The sequence below is a fragment of the Mesoplodon mirus genome, assembly GCF_964341445.2.
Source record: "Mesoplodon mirus genome assembly, chromosome: 11".
Taxonomy (NCBI): domain Eukaryota; kingdom Metazoa; phylum Chordata; class Mammalia; order Artiodactyla; family Ziphiidae; genus Mesoplodon; species Mesoplodon mirus.
This window is the reverse complement of record NC_138987.1, coordinates 8,754,647-8,777,610: the sequence shown is the minus strand read 5'-3', so window position 1 is coordinate 8,777,610 and position 22,964 is coordinate 8,754,647.

The following is a 22,964-nucleotide window of genomic DNA, read 5'->3' as shown; positions in this document are numbered from 1 at the left end:
TGTTCCCATCAATTGTGTTTGCAGGGAAGTCACAGGTGCATAAGAGGGCAGTTCAACCCTTTATCAGAGCCTGGGTCTGGGGATGCTTCTCAGAGAAGTGTTGGCTGGGAAGGCATCCCATAGTATACCTACAGAATCACCAGCTTTCTTTTATTTCTATATTTATTCCAGGTCTTCTAAGTAACCTTCAAAAAGCCATTGAAACTTCTCATCCCACAATTGCAAAACTACAAAAATTCTCATTGTAAAAACAAATGAGATAATTGTATGCACCATTTTGAGAATTTTGGGAAAAGCTCATTTCATTGTATTTTTAGGTAGTTCAATTGTATATATGAAAATTCAGGTGAAATAGGAGTAGTTGTTTAAACTTCAGAAGTTGTTACTATTTTTAAAAACATAGAATGATTATTGCAGGTAATACTACCTTGGGAAAGATCATCACAAGCATTTGATTTCAATAATGATCATTGTTAGGCACTAATTATTGCTCTATAACACTTATTTTTTAAAAATTCTTTAAAGTGTGTATTAACTGCAGTCCTGAATATTTGGTTTTGTTTAAAAATAGTCTCGACTGAATTCTATCTCTCTCATGAACTATATAAAAATTGATTTTTGCTTTTCAAGAGAAGGGTTGAAAATGTAGCTTGTTAAGAAAGGACTGTTTCATTTTGTTTCCTTCCTCATGTTCTCTTGCATTGTTTGATTCTTTTCATTTAGTTGTACTTTAATATTGTAGGGCTTGAAAATTTCCTAGGGAAATGAAAGTGCCTGTTTTGGTTTCCCCTTTTATTAACGAATCATTGATTAGAAGCAGTACTTTTTATAGCTGAAAAAGCACTGGATAGAACTTCGGAAGACCTGTATTTGATTCTACGTCTCTGACTGATGAACTGTATGACTTTGGGTTGGTGACGGTATTTCTGAACCTCATCTGTTTTCTGAAACTCCTCACAGTTTTCTCATCTGTGAAAGGAGTTACAATATATTTTCTTTGATTACCCTTCTAGCTCTGATATACTCTTCTATGAATGGCTCTGTGGCATGATTCTTGTTTCACACTTATTATGGTAAACAATTACATGACCAGAGAATTACATTTAAAAATGTCTGTGAAACACCATCAGAGGTTCACTGTCAATGAGAGACACTTGTACCACAAGAACTTCGCAGAGAATCCTAAAAAATGCGAGTAAATCTTGATTTATTCACATGCATGAACATTTGCTCCTGATCCAAATGGTCTCTGAATTTGCCTGAAGAATGAAATGCTATGTTGGTAAAGGTGGGGAGTGACACGTGTGCCCAGAAACAAAAGATATGAGATTTGAAACTTGTGCAAAGAGTAGGATCTTTTCTGAGAATCTGAAAGTAAGTCCACCAAATCCAGATTTAGGAATGCTTCATGGTTGCTGTCCATTCCCAGTTTTGTTCATTCATCCTGTTATCTTTCATGTTTGCTTTGAGTCATGGGCATATGCATGAAGAGGGGCACACAAAACAGAGGTCCAGGCTCTGAATTGGTATGGCATCACTCCCATTGCCTTCTAGGGGTCAAAGAAAGCCACAAGACCAAGCCTTGTGGAGAAATAGGCTTCATCTCTTAAGGGGAGGAGCTGCGAAGTATTGAGGTTATTTTTGAAATCTATACATCCTTAATTTTTGATAAAATTAGCATATGATATATACCTTACAGAGTTTTCATGAGCATTGAGTAAAATACAGTGCCTGTTTCAGTGCCTGAAAAGAGTAGCCACTCAATAGATATCTCTTTATCAGCTTCATAGTTATTGTTAAAGATCTTACCTGTGTTTAGGTCATCAGGATAACCAAATTCTGTTACTTCTACTCCTATTTTGCACTTCTTCTCTATCTTCTCAACAGTGCCTGTTGCTACTGACTGAATTGTGACCCCACCCCTCATCACTTCTCACCATTTTTATTGAAATAACCTCTTAAATAATAAGCAACTAGCTATCTCTTTTGAGGAACTATAAACTCCATGAGGGCAGGGACCCTGACTTTCTGATTTATAGTTGCATATTTATTTCCTGATACAGTACATTCTCACAGATGTTCCACCAATATTTGCTGAGTGTATGAATAGATGATTAAACTCTGCATACAAATAAAGTTTTAGAAAAATCAAAATCTTGTTACTCTGTTTTTTTATATTCCTCCAATGGCTCCTCACAGTGTTCAAAATAAAATATAAGTTTCTTAGTTTAATCTACAAGGCTCTCCATGATCTGACCCCTGCCTCTGAAACTTCATCTATCACTCTTCTGGTACATGTAACCTATCTTCCAGGAGTTTTCTCACTCAATTATTATTTACTGAAAGATGTCCTTTTCCCTTGGAATAGCCAGATGTCCCTTATTTAACTGGAGAAACTCCTATCTGTCTTTAAGGCTTAGGTCAATAATTTCCTTCTCTAGGTCATCCTCTATGAAGTTCCAACATTAGCCAAATGCACTCTTTTTATCTCTTAGCATACTGTGCATAACCATGTCACAACAATTATCAACTTACAAATCAGATGCTACCTTTTTCATCTCCATATGACCTGAAAGCATCTAGCATATAGTAGATGTTTCATAATTACTATATGAATGAACACAGGCAGGATAGCAGGTATGGAGGAAGTGTAAAATTCATTGCCAGGAATTTGATGGGGTATCCCACTTAAGCCTGGAGATGTATATTTCTTCTATTATTAAAGTCTCATTAGAGTTTTCCCCCACTAAATGGACTAAATTGCCTTTCTTTGCTGTTAAAATAACTCTTGGTAGTAAGCTTGGTGTTACTCTATCCCCAAATTACTATTGTCCTAACCTTTTTTTTGCACTAAAGCCTGACTTCATTTCTTTTTGACTGGTGGATTATGATTTATTCCTGAACAATTTCAAAAGACTTAGACTACCCCAAATGAATCTATGTTTGTATGATGCCAAACGACTCATTTGGTAGTGACTAAATTACTTTGGCATCGTGAGCACAGAGCCAGTCTCAGCTTCTTCAATAATAATAATAATGATATTTTGTTAGTATAAGTGCCTCCAGGAAAAAAGAGAAATCCAGCATCGATTTGACAGGACTAATGTTTAAGTGGATCCTGCAGCATTTGCTTTTCAATAGAAAGAAAAATGATAGTTGTACAAAGCAGCTTGTGAATCCTGTGTATGCCATTGGTGCATCAGTTAAAGTTGCCCCAGGCCACTTTTTACTTACTCTTCTTTGATTTACTGTCTTTCTTAAAGTGGAATACAAATGTATTCTAAACAATTTTAGGTCACCTAGGGCTTTTTTATTTTTCCCAGCTATAGGCCAAATTTCTAAATTCTTAACTATTTAGAGGAAGAATAACAAAAAAGCACATAATTTAGTAAAGAAAAATACAGCAGAACATGAAAAATAATCCTCAATATGTGAGTAAGCACATTTCCTCACTTCTTAAGATTAAACTAGAGCTAATCCTTTCATAAATACACTTGAGAATTTCAAAAGATGAGTGAACTTCTTTTGGGAAAATTTTTATCTTTTATTTTTCTTTGTAATGTTGCCTAAGATTGAGCATGTGCTTTCATCGTTTATTAATTCCTCTCCTTACTGCACTAAATAATAACTGACATACTTAAAATGCAACTTAGGATGAGTAGAGGTTTTCTTGATGAAAACTCACATCCTTTTTATTCAGGTAAGAAAACTGAGGCCCAAGGAAAGCATGTGACTAGGACAAGGTCATACAACTGTGGGCAAAGAATGTCACCTGTCATTTCAGTAGAAAAAGGATGCTGCAGCCATAAGGCCATCAGCCACTGCAGCTGCCCCTGATGATGTACACTGAGGGAAATTCAGGATGGAGAAAAGCAGGATACTGGTCCTAGATAGTTAAGGTACATATCAAGGGAATAATTTCAATAAGCTTAGAATCTTGCATCTTCCCATACATAGAAAAGCACTAAAATCATTAACTTTAAATGTCTGTTTCTGTGATTAATAGTAATCTTTTGATGTTTGACTACTGTCTTTTTTTTCATCAAAAACTCCTATGTATCCTGGCTTCTCTGTACTTCTTTGGAACAATCTCTCACAGCTATCTGAGAGGCAGTATCCTGGGCTTAAGTCCTCAGTAAGTCTGCAAAATAAAAAATAATTCTCAACTTTTGGGTTGTACTTTTTTTTTTCAGTAGACAAAGCTATCTAATTCAAGAACTAAACCAGGTACTAAGACTTCAGTCTCTTTCTATTCTTTCCACTACATCAATATATTTTTTATTCTACTTGTTCTTTTGGTGTTATCTCTCTGAATTCTTATTAATAAATTATTTTAAAGGTAGCTATACAGTTTAAAAGCAATGAGAAATTTAGCTGAATGAAATTAGTTTTAAGAAGGATTTGTTTATAATGCAAGACAATTATTATCCAGTCCTAATTTTAAAAAGCTCTGTTTTTGACACTATTTTACATAAATAAAAGAGAAATTAATAATTAATGTTGCTATGAAGATTGTAAGTCTTATTGGGAGGTTATTTTGGGATATACTCTATAGGCAAGACATATTTTGGAAGTAAAATGTATTATCTATTTTTAATTTGTATTGAATTTTATTTTTACTTGATGCATTAGGAATCGCTTGGGAGTGTTCTAAAGCATTGTTCTGGACCTGCTTACGTTGCACTCAGTATCTAAAACAAAATAAATCTATATACTGAAACCAGATATATTTATGATCAATCCAACTTTGCAGTTCTGGCTAGATCAATATTCATGCAGTCAAGATACAAATATGTCTGTATAGTATTAAATAATGGCTGAGTTCCTTTCCTTTTAAATTAAGTCATTTGTACACATGTTGAAGTGCTATAATGTATATGAATTCCATACAGTTTACAGTTTGCTATATTTGTAAATATATGAAAAGAACTTGCAAAGTTTTATTTACAAAATTATGGTCTAGCTGAACAAGAATGCAAATATTCTTGTATATTTCAAGATAAAAAGGGCATATATATAAGTATTTATATGTGTATTTATTTTAAGATCTTGTTCATTTAATATCACCTAATTTTACTTTTAAATGTGTATCTACCTCTTTTAAGATGTCATTGTCGAAGAGCAAATTCTCATGGTTCAAAGCATTTCTCTGCTCTTACTAATTAGACTTTTGTAACAACACTATGAGGAGTAGGTATTACAATTTTTATTAGGGAAGAACTAAAAAGGCAGAAATACTTTTAAAAACATGTATTTTCCCAGCTAGTTTTATCGTCAAAATAAGTGGGACGAGTCTCAGGTTTCCTGAGTTTTTGTTTTACTACAGGTCATGCTAAAACCTTATCTCTTTCTCTAGGGAAAACAGAGAACTGTGTTTAGATTAACTTTGATAGCTACACATTTTCAAATGAACTGTTTATTAATTAAGAGCGAAATGATAACTAGCATTTTGAGTGTGTGTATGAATGTGTGTGCTGATTTGGGAAAGGAAGAGCATGATAATAAGAAAGTGAGAATGTTTCTGGAAGAGCATTAAGAATGTTTTCTGTGATTGCTATCAGCCTGACCTTGGGAGAAAAAGAAAGAAATGACCAAGAAAGGATCTCTGGACAAATGGCAAGAGGAAGCACTGAGGAAGAATCCAGCTTAAAACAATATCACCAAATCAGTCAAATAACTGGTTGTAAGTAACAGAAACCCAGTTCAATCTGGCTTAAGCAAGAATAATTCTTATTACAAAACATCCTAGAGACAGATCTAGTTTCAGGCCAGCTAAATCCAGGGTTTTGACCCTTCGGATGTCATCAAGATGTTGCTCTACAACCTCTCAGCTCTGTTCTTGGTGGTGTTTTACAGCCTGCCACTTAGGAGTGAGATCTGTAAAAGAGGTATAGATTTAGGCGTCATCACGGGATCAGTGTTGATTGTATCCCTGAGAAAGGATGAAATCACCCAGGAGAGGGTCCTAGAGTGAGAAGAGAAGAGGACGTTGAAGAGAATCCTGGAAAATACTAGCATTTCAGGATGAGGCAAAAGAGCCCAAAAAAAGACTGAGAAAGAATCTCCTGAAAATAAATAATACTAGCAACACAGGGGCCATGGGAAAGGTTGAATGTGCCACAGATATACATTTTCTGGCTATCTGATTTACAACAATTTCTTTTATTTCCAGAAATAGTCTCTATACTCAGGGTATGGCCACCAGGATTATATAACTTGACTTCTGGCCACAGCTGAATGCTTTAGTGGGTCCAATTGAGCCAAACTGGCCCTGTCAGGTTCTTGTTTCTAATAAACTGAAATTTAGAACTGACAGACACAGATACCACTTATGCCATGCTGAGTCAAAGCAAACAAGTAAAACAAATTAAGTAAAAATAAAGCCAGGGACAAGTCGGGAAGTAGAAGAGTTTAAAGAGTCTCAGCACGGAAAGAAGCATCTGTTGGAGAAGGTTGAGGAAGGAAAAGCATAGGGACTGGGGAAGTTTTTGTTTTGTTTTGTTTTTAAGTTGTAAAAGACTTGAGTATGTTTTAATATATTTGCTTCCCCATTCTCATCAGATGAACTTGCTTTCCGAATCACGAAGAAAATAGAACGCGGTAGATAGAAAATTCCTCAATTCCTTGCCACCAATGCTGGAACTATGAGCATCTTCGTTCATTCCTTTGTTCTTCCTTGCGTTGTGTCACAAAGGAAAAAGGTGCCTGTTGGGTAATTTACACCACTCTAATATTATAAGCAGATCCCCAAATTAAATAACCTAATATGTGGGGGTCACTTTATAGCAAGATTAATGAAATGAAGTCCAAGCCTGCACAGCAAGCATCCTAAATTCCAGGGGTCTGTCTGCAAGGTCTAAATCCAATTTGTTCTGGCTATCGTTTGGTACCATCTTATAGCTGCTCTCTACTCTGGCTTAAATATGCATGAAGATGATTCTAGGACATGAATCCGGCTGTGACTTCCAGGACAGCACTTGCAATTCCAATATTCCTAGTCATCTGGCCCTTGAGACTGGGACTGAAAAAAAATGAAAACATAAAAATCAGCAGTGCCTGCAGCTTCCCTGCCTGACTCCAACCACCTTCCATATACTTCTCTTCCCCCCAGGAAACAAAAGCTTTGATCTGCTTCCGTTTGAGAAGGGGAGCTGGATGGAGGACAGGAGCCGACTGCCAGGTTGCACTGTATGGCAAGTTTCTCCTGTTTTCTCAAGCGTATTCTCTAGGATTATTGTATTCTCGATGCCAAGCACAGGGCTCAGTACATAGTAGGATCTCAATTCAATTTTGCAGAATATGTGACAGAATGGAAAATTAATGAACAGGTGGATAATTTATGCCAGTTTGGGAGAGGGCAGGATCCAGTGTACAAGAAGAAGGATACATTTTCAGGAAGAGGAACTTGTTTTTTCTGCTGAAACCTTTCTATTCTGCAGGGAAAGGAACAATATGGATTCTGCCTCACACACTACAGAAAATCAGATACTAGGTATTTGATGTTCTTTTAAATTCTAAGAATAGTGTTCTGTGTGAATAAAGAATTACAATAATTGGGAATATCTTTCAATGTTTACTTCTAATTTTCATTTCCAAGTGAATTAATTGAAATAGTCTGACACAATTTTCTTATTTTGGAACAACCAACATTATTAAAATAAGTTATGATTTTAACAGCTGCAAGTTTTAAACTAAGCATGACTTATTAAAGCAATAATCTTGGGTTTGAAAACGAAGTGGCTTATTTACATTGCTACAATTAAAATGTGGCTCTGTTTGATCAACACCTTTGGGTTTGTTTGGTTTTTTTTAGAAAAAATACGTATACACATGCTTTTAAAATGCTAGTGTTCACTTTCTGCACCTTTCTTCTTTAAATCAGGCAGAGAACAATTCTTATTCCCTAGTTCTCTTGGAAAATTAATCTAAGCCAGGCAGAAGCAACTATCTAGAATGGGCTTTATTTTATTGTATGTCTAATAGGTTACCCTGGTCCTGAATTTTTTCATACTGTCTGGTTTTATCTCCTGTTACTATTAAACCATCCTGCAGCACTGTATCTTTTGATAGTCCCTTTCTGATGAATAAAAAACCAAACTCCTTAAAGATCTCTTTTCAAATTGCAAAGCGTTGGAGATCCTTTAGAATATAGGGATGTAGATAAAAAGAAGTGTAATTTTGTTACTGTAGTTGACCTCCGCTTAGAGCAGAAACCAAAGTTATAGTGGGTAATACAGTTTCTGTGGGGCACCTGTCAGGGATAGTTTACAGTGATGTTTGATTCTGTGCAAAATTGACCGAGCTAAGCTATGTCCATATAGCTGGTAAAACATTATTTCTAGTTATGTCTGTGAGGTGTTTCCAGAACAGATTAGCAATCTATTCTGGAATAGATTAGCAAGAAGGTCCTCCTCACCCATATGGGAGAGAATCATCAATTCCTTGTGGGTCTAAAAAACAAAAGGGCAAGGTGGAAGAAAGGCAAATTCTCTGTCCTCTCTTCTTGAGCCCCCCTCAGACGTCGGAGCTCCTTTTACTCAAGCTTGTGGTCTCAGACTAAGAGTTACACTATTTGCTCTGCTGGTTCCTGGCCCTTTAGACTCAGACTGAATTACACCACCAGCTCTCCTTGTTCTCCAGCTTATAAATGGCAGACTGTGGGACTGTTTGGCCTCCATAGCAGCCTAAGCCATCCTATAATAAATCTCCTATATATGTATAAGAGATCATTATAATCAATATAATAATAATTATAAATATTATTATATATAATAATCTCATATGTATATACATATATATATATATATATATATATATATATCCCATTGGTTCTGTTTCACCTCAATACATTTACATTTATCTTAGAGAAACAAGATTGAGATAAGACATTTGTAATTTTAAAAATTAAGAGTATTATGGCATTTTTCACAGAACTAGAACAAAAAATTTCACATTTTGCATGGAAACACAAAAGACCCCGAAGAGCCAAAGCAATCTTGAGAACAAGAAAGAGAGCTGGAGGAATCAGGCTCCCTGACTTCAGACTATACTACAAAGCTACAGTAATCAAGACAGTATGGTACTGTCACAAAAACAGAAATATAGATCAATGGAACAGGATAGAAAGCCCAGAGATAAACCCACGCACATATGGTCACCTTATCTTTGATAAAGGAGGCAAGAATATACAGAGGAGAAAAGACAGCCTCTTCAATAAGTGGTGCTGGGAAAACTGGACAGCTCCATGTAAAAGAATGAAATTAGAACACTCCCTAACACCATACACAAAAATAAACTCCAAATGGATTAGAGGCCTAAATGTAAGGCCAGACACTATCAAACTCTTAGAGGAAAACATAGGCAGAACACTCTATGACATACATCACAGCAAGATCCTTTTTGACCCACCTCCTAGAGAACTGGAAATAAAAACAAAAATAAACAAATGGGACCTAATGAAACTTCAAAGCTTTTGCACAGCAAAGGAAACCATAAACAAGACAAAAAGACAACCCTCAGAATGGGAGAAAATATCTGCAAATGAAGCAACTGACAAAGGATTAATCTCCAAAATTTACAAGCAGCTCATGCAGCTCAATATCAAAAAAACGAAAAACCCAATCCAAAAATGTGCAGAAGACCTAAATAGACATTTCTCCAAAGAAGATATACAGATTGCCAACAAACACATGAAAGAATGCTCAACATCACTGATCATTAGAGAAATGCAAATCAAAACTACAGAGATATCATCTCACACCAGTCAGAATGGCCATCATCAAAAAATCTACAAACAATAAAAGCTGGAGAGGGTATGGAGAAAAGGGAACCCTCTTGCACTGTTGGTGGGAATGTAAATTGATACAGCCACTACGGAGAACAGTATTGGAGGTTCCTTAAAAAACTAAAAATAGAACTACCATACGACCCAGCAATCCCACTAGTGGGCATATACCCTGAGAAAACCATAATTCAAAAAGAATCATGCACCACAATGTTCATTGCAGCTCTATTTACAATAGCCAGGACATGGAAGCAACCTAAGTGTCCATCAACAGACGAATGGATAAAGAAGATGTGGCACATATATAGAATGGAATATTACTCAGCCATAAAAAGAAACGAAATTGAGTTATTTGTAGTGAGGTGGATGGACCTAGAGTCTGTCATACAGAGTGAAGTAAGTCAGAAAGAGAAAAACAAATACCGTATGCTAACACATATATATGGAATCTAAGGGGAAAAAAAAAAAGGTCATGAAGAACCTAGGGGCAAGATGGGAATAAAGACATAGACCTACTAGAGAATGGACTGGACGATATGGGGAGGGGCAAGGGTAAGCTGTGACAAAGTGGGCGAGTGGCATGGACGTATATATACTACCAAACGTAAAATAGATATCTGGTGGGAAGCAGCCGCATAGCACAAGGAGATCAGCTCAGTGCTTTGTGACCACCTAGAGGGGTGGGATAGGGTGGGTGGAAGGGAGGGAGACGCATGAGGGAAGAGATATGGGAACATATGTATATATATAACTGATTCACTTTGTTATAAAGCAGATATTAATGCACCATTGTAAAGCAATTATACTCCAATAAAGACGTTAAAAAATTAATAGTATTTAATATAATTTGAAGTGGGGCTTTTCTCTTGCCCTACATTCAGCCTGTGTTGCTGTGATTATAATTGACGCTGTCCACCAATGTTTCTGGTTCTCCTTCCAGACACAGGGTAGGCTTTTATGTCCTAGCTTTCTTGATGACAGGCATGGACATGTGACTTCCTTTGGGAAATGAAGTGTGAGCAGAAGTGACATGTGTCACCTGAGAGTAGAAGCCTTTGCTGATTGAGATATAGTTTGTTGTGTTCTTTTCTTCCTGTTGTGGCAAACTACAACATTTCAGGAGGTGGAATCCCCAGCCGCCTACAACCCTAAAAGAGGACGAAGTAGAGCAAACCCCCCCTGCTCACCCAAGACCGACAAGCAGCATGAGTGAAGTAAACTTTTGTTTTAAATCACACTGATTTGGAGATTCATTTAAAAAAGAAGAAGCTAGCTACTTTTACTAATATAGGAATTGATCATGAGTAGTAGGGTCCTCCATAAAAACTAAAAAGCAATATATGATGTTGGCTTAGGAGCTGGTGGTTAAGAAGGCGATCAATGTCATGTGGTGACAATTCATGTTATCCTGTGGGAAAATATTTGGTAAATCTGTCTCCTGAGGAAACTTGGGAGGCAAATCATGTACATATAGAACTCTTAGCTTGAGGGAAAGAAGTCAGAAAACAGAATGCCAATGTACATATTGGTTGCTGTTGATTGCATTTCCCCAGGAATTGCAGGAAGACATGAGCTCAAAAAAGAATTTGTTGGCTCTGCAAGTAATAAATAACAGGACTAGATATCCCAGAAACTCAGAGCTTTAAAATATTGGCAGAGACAGGTATTTTTAGACCCTAAACAGTGAAGATAGCATTGAAAAATGCTTTAAGCAACAAAGATATATATATATATATAAACTCCATCTTACCACATGTGTCAGGTGGCTAAAGTCCAAAACACTGACAACATCAAATGCTGGTGAGCATATGGAATAATAGAAACTCTCATTCATTTCTGGTGGGAATGCAAAATGGTACAGCCACTTTGGGAGACAGTTTGACAATTTCTTAAATTAGTCTTACCATATGATTCATCAATTCTGCTCCTATGTATGTACGTACCAAAAGGAGATGAAACCTTATGTTCACACAAAAACCTGCACATGAATATTTATGGCAGTTTTCTCATAATTGCCAAAAGTTGGAAGCAACCAAGATGTCCTTCAGCTATACACCTTAAACTTGTACAATGATGTATGTCAATTATTTCTCAGTAAAACTGGAAAAAAAAGATGTCCATCAATAGGTGAGTGGATGAACAAACTGTGGTACATCCATACAATGAGGTATTATTCAATGATAAAAAGAAATGAACTGTTAAGCCAGAAGAAGACATAGAGAAACCTTAGATGTATTTTGCTAAGTGAACGAAGCCAGTCTAAAAAGGCTAGATACTGTATGATTCCAACTATACAACATTCTGGATAAAGCAAAACTATGGAGACGGTAAAAAAACGATGGTTTTTAGGGTCAGTGAACCCCACTTCCCCTACACACACCTGAAAGTAAGCTGGATACTAACATGTGGAAACAGCACAAACAATCATTTCATTTTGACTGGAACTTTCTGTTGATAATTGAGTAGCACTGAAGAAGGATGAGGTTCAGCAACTGGCTTATTTTTCACTCTCAGCATGGCAAAGGAAATACTAGCTGACACGAGAATGAGAATCTAAGGGTTTGGTACAAATAATTTGCATGCTTATGAGTTCTAATTCTATGTAAACTTTGGGGATCTTCAGGTAAATATTTACCTTCTTATTACTCTATTGTTTTTGAGAACAAATAGTTACCTTTTGGAATGTATATTGTGTGTGTGTGTGTGTACTTAAGTGCATTTAACCCAGAGCTGCACAACTGTAAAATTAAGAAGTCTGTGCAAATCCCACTTATAAGAAACCTGGAAGGAAAACAGACTTGGGTCACCAGAGTATAAGTAGACTTTGCAGCACTGCAGTAGGGTGGGAAGAACCTGGGCTTGGAGGTCAGGCAAATTGAGATCTAATTCAGGCTTTACTGCTAGGGCCCTTGAGACATTTTTGTTAACCTCTATGAGTTTTGATTTGCAAGTGGGATTAATGACCCCCCATAGGATCACTGTGATCATTAAATGAGATGATACATGCAAAGAGCTTGGCTCATAGTAGAAGCTCAGTAAATGTTAACTAGCTTCATTATGCTGACATTTAGAAACCGTTGAATAAATAGTGAGTCAAATAAGAAAGTAAATCTAGAGAGACACGACCTTGGTCCGGGCACCGTAGAGATCTTGGTCTAAGCTCCATATAGATCCTTTCGTACAAATAAGTAAACTTTTCTTTAAACTCAGTCTCAAATATTTACTGAGCAATTACTTTAAGTCCTATATTAGACTAAGGTATATGAATTTTAAAATATATAAACCTTTTCTTCAAGATGCTTAGAATGGAGTTCAGAGAGTGATTATTTATATATCCAAGACAAACAGAGCAAACATTGTCAAAAAGCGAATGCTAATTGGCAAGTGAGGCAAGATTACTATGATGTGGGAGTGTTGGCAAAATTCAAATGGAAAATGAAGGATTTTATCTGGGTCTTAAAAGAGGAAAATGGCTTAAATAAATGAGTATGTGGAATAGAACATGAGAGAGGAGTAAGTGACTGATGTTGAGTGTTTACTATGTTTCAGGCACTATCTACATATATCACAATATATAGATAGGGCCTGATACAGTGTTTGCATACAAACAGATGGATGGTGTGGTGGGGGGGGGAGAGACATGGAGAATGAAGATGAAGACATTGAAAATTACTCCACCAAGAAATTTGTCCAAGCTCTTATAGCCAGCAGGCACAGAAGTGGGTTTACCAGCTAAATTCTGACTCACAAGATTCTAATATAGCATGACACTTCTTGGCTATTTTTTTGAAGAGGGGTAGTAAACTATAAGGTTAGAGAGGTTAAAGTCAAATTATTCGCTTAGATCATGTCTGCTCTCCCAGATTCACAAAGATTTCTGTATGGATCAAGAGTAAGGCTGGACCCTCAAGTTGGAAAGAGGGAAAAAGATGAAGATGTGTAAATCTTATTATGGAATACTAACTAAAATTTTTATTTGGATTTTTACCTTGTAAGTTCAGAAATAAATTCTTGAGATCACTATTTCTTTTATAACATTTGTTTTCATAAAAATTTTTACCCATTAAGAATTCCTCCTACTTTCATATGTATTTTCTGGTAAGCATTGTGTTCAAAATTCACAAGTTGACTTCAGCAGGCAGGGTGATGGAATTAGATTGTATTGCATTATCAAAAAGAGAATCTGGTAATTTTTCATTTTAATAAATTTAAATTTGTTTAGATTATAATTTTTGTGCTGGATATAATATGACTTGTATTTACAATACAATTTTATCATTATACTATATAATATTGAAATACAGCAGGTTGCACATTATTAATCATTAATAATGACTAATTTGTTTGTCTGTCAAACATTTATTGGACCATTACCAAGGTCAGTAAAAGAATTATCATAATTTATTCTTACTGTGCTTGAATACTTTTTGAATGGCTTTAATTTCTATAATCTTTAATGAGATATCTTCAAAGGTAAGTGAGTATATATGGATTGAGGAAATAGTTACTGATATTCTACATCACAAGTAAGTTATTTTATCAGTTTTATATGTTTGTTTTGCTTCTACTGTTAGTTAACATTACCTATTAACATTGCTATAAAATTTTGTTGGTATCTCCTTTTTGTTCTCTTGGGGTAGAGTTTTTTGACAGTCATTAATTTTCTACAAAATGCTGTGTGACACATTCGTTGCCTTTCACACAAAGCTTACATAAAGTTTGCTTAGATCGTCACTGGATTTTTCTCTCATCAGCTTAGTATATTATTTTTATGTGAAGTTATTATTTTGGTTTAGTTTGTGCTTAAAATTGTATCTGTTTATTATGATTTTCCTAACAGTTGTCCAACTATCTTATATCATATGTATTACAATTGTAAACTAGTCACAATATTTACTGTCTTTTGGTGTTTTGTATAAAAATGTAAAACATATTAACTGTATGTAATATTTATAATATAGGCACATATAAAGAAGAAAATAAGTTACCCATAATTCTATGACCCAGGGATAGCTACCATTAACGTTTAGGTACATTTTGAGAGAGAGATAAAATCGATACATGGATGCAAAAATTATAATAGGAATTTCTCGGTGAAGTTACATTCAGACACACATTTCTCAAAAGAAGATGTACAAATGGCCAACAGGTGCATGAAAAGGTGTTGAACATCACTAATCATCAGGGAAATGCAAATCAAAACCACAATGATATATTACCTCACCCATGTTATGATGGCTATTATCAAAAAATCTGAAAGAAACCAACGGTTGGTGAATTTGTAAAGAAATTAGAACCTTTGTACACTGTTGGTAGGAACGTAAAACGGGGCAGTCACTATGAAAACCAGTGGGGAGGTTCCTCAAAACACTGAAAATAGAACTACCATACAGCCACTGCTAAGTATCTAATCTGCCCCCAGCAGAGACCAACACTGAGTCCCCAGTATGGCACCATTCCCCAGGGTGATCAACCAGCTACCTGGTGACAGGTTTATTACACTGTATTGCTTCCATCATGGAAGAAACTGTGCTTTATTCTTATTAGAATAAATACTTACTCTGGATATGAACTTACCTTCCCTGCACACGATGCTTCTGTCATAACTATCATCCAAGAATTTACAGCATGCCTTATCCACTGTCATGGTATCCCACACACACAGTTTGTGATCAAGAAACTCAGTTTACAACAAACTAAGTGTGGCAGTGGTCTTATGCCCATGGAATTCATAGGTCTTACCATGTTCCCCATCCTCTTGAAGCAACTGGCTTGATAGAACAGCAGAGTAGCCTTTTGAGGACTTAGTTATAGTGCTAGTTAGGTAGTAATATTGTGCAGGTTGGCAGCAATGCTCTCCAGAAGGCTATATATGCTCTGAATCAGCATCCAATATATGGCCTATTTTCCCCATAGCCATAATTCATGAGTCTAGAAATCAAGAGGTGGAAATGGAAGTCACACCACTCACAGTTACCTGTAGTTGCAAAATTTGGGGCTCCTCATGCCTCTGAATCAACAGGCAAGGAAGGAAGTTACTATTCTGGCTGGGGTGATTGATCCTGATTACCAAGAGAAATTGGACGGCTACTACACAATGAAGGTAAGGAAAAGTATGTCTGGAATACAAGATATCCCTTAAGGACTTCTCTTATTACTACCATGACCTTTGATTAAAGTCAAAGGAAAACCATGATAACCCAATTTTGGCAGGAAAATTAATCACCCAGGTCCTTCAGGAGTAAATGTTTAGGTTATCCACAAGGCAAAGAACCATGAAAACTGAGGTTTCCTGGAGAAAAAGAATCTCTCTTAAGACTGAAGCATTAACTTCTGCCTGAGTTTCCTTCTGCCCTCTAGATTTCAGACTCAAGACTACAATATCAGCTTGTATCTGAGCTTTTAGCTGGCTGACCTGCCCTGCAGATTTCAGATTTGCCAGCTCCCACAATCACATGAGCTGGTTTCTTAAAATATACTCTTAATATATATGTATGTGTATATCCAGTTTGTTCTATTTCTTGGAAGAACCCTGACATAGCAAGTTTCTAAAATTCTCAGCTTAGCTCTTACATGGGCGAATAAAACTACCTATATTATAAAGTTGTTATGAGTAAAAACTGAGACAATGCAATCAAATTACTTAGAAAAATATCAGACAAATCATAAGTACTTGATAAATACTAGCTTCCACTCTTTTACTATTACTCTGATTTATAAAGAAATAGTATTCCAGGGCCTCCCTGGTGGCGCAGTGGTTGAGAGTCCGCCTGCCGATGCAGGGGATACGGGTTCGTGCCCCGGTCTGGGAGGATCCCATATGCCGCGGAGCGGCTGGGCCCATGAGCCATGGCCGCTGGGCCTGCGCATCCGGAGCCTGTGCTCCGCAACGGGGGAGGCCACAACAGTGAGAGGCCCGCATACCGCAAAAAAAAAAAAAAAAAAAAAAAAAAAAAAAAAAAAGAAATAGTATTCCAGGTATAAACTTCTTTTTTTTAGCTATATCTTTATCTCAATCTATTTTAATGTAATAATTTCACTTTGCTTTTTCTCTAGCAGACTCCAGGAAATGATTAAACTTTCTAGGTATTAAAAAGACCAGTTCTTTTTGATAGCATATTCATTGATTAACTCAATTTTCTCAGGTTGGCTGAACACACATCTTAAGTCTCTGAAACCATTGTGCAATTATGATTATTGATTAGATAATGTCCACAGAAAATCTATGATCAAAGAAGAAAATGACAAGAGATCCACAGTTTCCCCAACAAGCCTTTGGTCATTTGGGCCTAAATGCTGGCTTTTGGTAAAAATATTTAATGAGCACCTACTATGTGCCAGGGTCTGTTCTACAGACTGATTAAATAGCAGTAAGCAAAGCATACAAAGTCCCTTTTTCTCATAGAGGCTGCATTCTATAAGCCCATTGAAGGCTTTTCTTTGGAAAGAAAACTAGCCTTTGGAGGGTTTTGAACACAAGGGAGGTGTATAGGAGAAGAATATGAATAAGGGTTCACAAAATAAGCTCTTTGCATGATAGGATAAGCAAACAGAAATTAGGTCACCTTTCTGGTTATAATTCTCCAAATAAATGATATATGGTACTTCTTCCACAAGTTACAAACTCCTTAGCAAAACCGACTTCACCTTTCACATGCAATCTAATGTCTGAACATATGTTATGTTTTTGTTATATAATCACCACGTTTGAAAACTGTTTTGCTATCTTGAACAGAATAATGTAAACTTGGTATAGTTAGTCATCTTTCATTTTTCTTTAAATTCCTTTTTTGTGTATTTTTTATTTGATTAAAATTGAATAATAAAGAGAAAGAGAGAAAATTGCTAGAATAAAGTCCTTGAGTAATGGGGAGAGTATTAGGATTTGCACACATAATTTGAACAACCAGCAATCTGGGGAAAAGCCCCGATTTATAGCATTTGCCAATTTTTATGGTATAAATACTCCCTCCCCCTAATTTTCATTGGCTTGTTCAATTTAATAGTGATTATGACCAGGAGGGTTAAGAGCATCTGCCTAAAAGTTGTCACTTACCCAGAATTTTTTTCTAGCCTTTTTTTAGGAACATGTAAATATGTCTGCCATTTTATCAGCATTACTGGAACAGTACTCATACACAATCACCTCTAAGATGAAACAATATGCAAGCTCATTTTTTAAAGTAATAGTAATTCTCTTCTTTCATTCTAGAAAATGAAAAATAGAAACAATAATAAAGCTACTATATTTATAGTACAGGCACTGAGAGATTTGAATAAAATGGCAACATTAAATTAGGGTCATTTCTACTCCAGGAGACCAGAACTTAAATTGATTGAAACAGGAGACCTTCAAGATGGGAGAGGAGTAAGATATGGAGATCACCTTCCTCCCCACAAATACATCAAAAACACATCTACATATGGACCAACTCCTACAGAACACCTACTGGACGCTGGCAGAAGATCTCAGACTTCCCAAAAGGCAAGAAAATCCCCACGTACCTGGGTAGAGCAAAAGAAAAAAAGAAAAAACAGAGACAAAAGAATAGGGATGGGCCCTGCACCTCTGGGAGGGAGCTGGGAAGGAGGAAAAGTTTCCACATACTAGGGAGCCCCTTCACTGGCGGGGATGGGGGTGGGCGGGGGGAAGCTTTGGAGCCACAAAGGAGAGTGCAGCAACAGGGGTGCAGAAGGCAAAGCAGAGATTCCAACACAAAGGATTGGTGCTGACTAGCAACTCACCAACCTGAGACACTTGTCTGCTCACCTGCTGGGATGGGTGGGGGCTGGGAGCTGAGGTTCTTGCTTCAGAGGTCAGACCCCAGGGAGAGGACTGCAGTTGGCTGGCTGTGTGAAGACAGCCTGAAGGGGGGCTAGTGTGCTCCAGCTAGCTGGGAGGGAGTCTGGGAAAAAGTTTGGACCTGCCAAACAGGCAAGAGACCATCGTTTCAGGGTGTACAAGGAGAGGGGATTCCTTCCCCGTGTGCCCACAGAAGACAGAGCACCACCTAAGCAAGCTCCAGAGACGGGCATGAGCCACGGCTATCAGCTCAGTCCCCAGAGATGGGCATGAACCGCTAACGCTGCTGCCACTGCCACCAAGAATACTGTGGGCAAGCGCAGGTCACTACCCACATGCCCCCGGAAGCCTGTTCAGCACGCCACTGCCAGGGTCCCGTGATCCAGGGACAACTTCCCTGGGAGAACGCATGGCGTGCCTCAGTCTGTTGCAATGTCACACCAGCCTCTGCCACTGCAGGCTTGCCCCGCATTCCAATTATGACTACCATACCACTCCCTCTCGCCGGCCTGAGTGAGCAAGAGAGCCCTAATCAGCCGCTGCTTTAACCTCCTCCTCTCCGTGTAGGGAACAAAATCCTGAAGGTGGCATACACTCAAAGACAGGGCCAAAACCAAAGCTGAACCCTAGGAGCTGTTCAAACAAAAAAGAGGAAGGGAAATTTCTCCATGCAGCCTCAGGAGCAGCAGATTAAATCCCCACAATCAACTTGATAAACTCTGCAACTGAAGAATAACTGAATAGACAGTGAATGTTCCCAAAATTGAGACAGTGGACTTTGGGAGGAACTGTAGACTTGGGGTTTGCTTTCTGCATCTAATTTGTTTCTGGTTTTATGATTATCTTAGTTTAGATTTTAGTGCTTCTTATCATTGGTGGATTGTTTATTAGTTTTGTTGCTCTTTTCCTTTTTTAAAATTTTTATTTATTTATATTTATTTTTTAAATTTTTTATTTATATTTTTAATTTATATATATATTTTTAATTATCATTTTTTTCATTTTTCTCTTTTTGTTAGTGTGTATGCTTCTTTCTGTGATTTTGTGATTAGGTTTGCTTTTACCATTTGTCCTAGGATTCTGTCCGTTTATTTTTTTTTTCTTTCTACCTTTTCTTCTGAGCCGTGTGGCTGGCAGGGTCTTGGTGCTCCGGCTGGATGACGGGTCTCACCCTATGAGGTGGGAGAGCAGAGTCCAGGAATTTGGACCACAAGAAAACTCCCAGCCCCACGTAATATCAATTGGTGAGAGCTCTTCCAGAGATTATTTTCTCAATGCTAAGACTGAGCTCCACCAATGGCCAGCAAGGTCCAGTGCTTGACGCTCCATGGCAAATAACTAGTAAGACAGGAACACAACCCCACCCATTAGCAGAGAGGCTACCTAAAGTCATACTAAGTTCACAGACACTCCAAAACACACCACCAGATGCAGCCCTGCCCACCAGAAGGACAAGATAAAGTCCCACCTACTAGAACACAGGCACCACTCCCCTCCACCAGGAAACCTCCAAAAGTCACTGAACCAACTTCACCCACTGAGGGCAGACACCAAAAATAATGGGAACTACGAACCTGCAGCTTTGAAAAGGAGACCCCAAACACAGGACGTTAAACAAAATGAGAAGACAGAGAAATATGCTGCAGATGAAGGAGCAAGGTAAAAACCCACCAGACCAAACAAATGACCAGGAAATAGGAAGTCTGCCTGAAAAAGAATTCAGAGTACTGAGAGTAAAGATGATCCAAAATCTCGGAAATAGAATGGAGAAAATACAAGAATATTTAACAAGGATCTAAAAGAACTAAAGAGCAAACAAACAATGATGAACAACACAATAAATGAAGTTAAAAATACTCTAGAAGGAATCAATAGCAGAATAACTGAGGCAGAAGAACGGATAAGTGAACTGGAAGATAAAGTAGTGGAAATAACTGCCATAGAACAGAATAAAGAAAAAACAAAGAAAAGAATTGAGGACAGTCTCAGAGACATCTGGGACAACATTAAGTGCATGAACAGTTGAATTATAGGGGTGCCAGAAGAAGAAGAGAAAAAGAAAGGGTCTGAAAAAAATATTTGAAGAGATTATAGTTGAAAATTTCCCTAACATGGGAAAGGAAATAGTCAATCAAGTCCAGGAAGCACAGAGAGTCCCATACAGGATAAATCCAAGAAGAAATACGCCAAGATACATATTAATCAAACTATCAAAAATTAAATTCAAAAAAAAAAATTAAAAGCAGCAAGGGAAAAGCAACAAATAACATACAAGGGAATCCCCATAAGGTTAACAGCTGATCTTTCAGCAGAAACTCTGCAAGCCAAAAGGGAGTGGCAGGACATATTTAAAGTGATGAAGGAGCAAAACCTACAACCAAGATTACATTACTCAGCAAGGATCTTGTTCAGATTCGACAGAGAAATTAAAACCTTTACAGACAAGCAAAAGCTAAGAGAATTCAGCACCACCAAACCAGCTTGACAACAAATGCTAAAGGAACTTCTCTAGGCAGGAAACACAAGAGAAGGAAAAGACTTACAATAACAAACCCAAAACAATTAAGAAAATGGTAATAGGAATATACATATTGATAATTACCTTAAATGTACAGGGTTAAATGCTTCAATCAGAAGATAGACTGGCTGAATGGATAAAAAAACAAGACCCGTATATATGCTGTCTACAAGAGACCCACTTCAGACCTAGGGACACATACAGACTGAAAGTGAGGGGATGGAAAATGATATTCCATGCAATGGAATTCAAAAGAAAGCTGCAGTAGCAAGTCTTACATCAGACAAAATAGACTTTAAACTAAACACTATTACAAGAGGTAAAGAAGGACACTACATAATGATCAAGAGATCAATCCATGAAGATATAACAATTGTAAATATTTATGCACCCAACATAGGAGCACCTCAATGCATAAGGCAAATGCTAACAGCCATAAAAGGGGAAACTGACAGTAACACAGTCATAGTAGGGGACATTAACACCCCACTTTCACCAATGGACAGATCATCCAAAATGAAAATAAATAAGGAAACACAACCTTTAAATGATACATTAAACGAGATGGACTTAATTGATATTTATCGGACATTCCATCCCAAAACAACAGAATACACTTTATTCTCAAGTGCTCGTGGAACATTCTCCAGGATAGATCATATCTTGGGTCATAAATCAAGCCTTGGTAAATTTAAGAAAATTGAAATCATATCAAGTATCTTTTCCAACCACAACACTATGAGACTAGATATCCATTACAGGATAAAATCTGTAAAAAATACAAACACATGGAGGCTAAACAATACAGTACTAAATAACCAAGAGATCACTGAAGAAATCAAAGAGGAAATCAAACAATACCTAGAAACAAATGACAATGAAAACACAATGACTCAAAACCTATGGGATGCAGCAAAAGCAGTTCTAAGAGGGAAGTTTACAGCAATACAATCCTACCTCAAGAAACAAGAAACATCTCAAATAAACAACCTAATCTTACACCTAAAGCAATTAGAGAAAGAAGAACAAAGAAACACCAAAGTTAGCAGAAGGAAAGAAATCATAAAGAACATATCAGAAATAAAAGAAAAAGAAATGAAGGAAACAATAGCAAAGATCAATAAAACATAGCAAAGGTGGTTCTTTGAGAAGATAAACAATATTGAAAAACTATTAGCGAGACTCATCAAGAAAAAAAGGGAGAAGACTCAAATCAACAGAATTAGAAATGAAAAAGGAGAAGTAACCACTGACACTGCAGAAATATAAAGGATCATGAGAGACTACTACAAGCAACTATATGCCAATAAAATGGACAACTTGGAAGAAATGGACAAATTCTTAGAAAAGTACAACCTTCCAAAACAGAACCAGGAAGAAATAGAAAATATAAACAGACCAATCACAAGCACTGAAATTGAAACTGTGATTAAAAATCTTCCAACAAACAAAATCCCAGGACCAGATGGCTTCACAGGTGAATTCTATCAAACATTTAGAGAAGAGCTAACACCTATCCTTCTCAAACTCTTCCAAAATATACCAGAGGGAGGAATGCTTCCAAACTCATTCTATGAGGCCACCATCATCCTGATACCAAAACCAGACAAAGATATCACAAAAAAAGAAAACTACAGGCCAATATCATGGATGAATATAAATGCAAAAATCCTTAACAAAATACTAGCAAAGAGAATCCAACAGCACATTAAAAGGATCAGACACCATGATCAAGTGGGGTTTATCCTAGGAATGCAAGGATTCTTCAATATATGCAAATCAATCAATGTGATACACCATATTAACAAACTGAAGGAGAAAAACCATATGATAATCTCAATAGATGCAGAAAAAGCTTT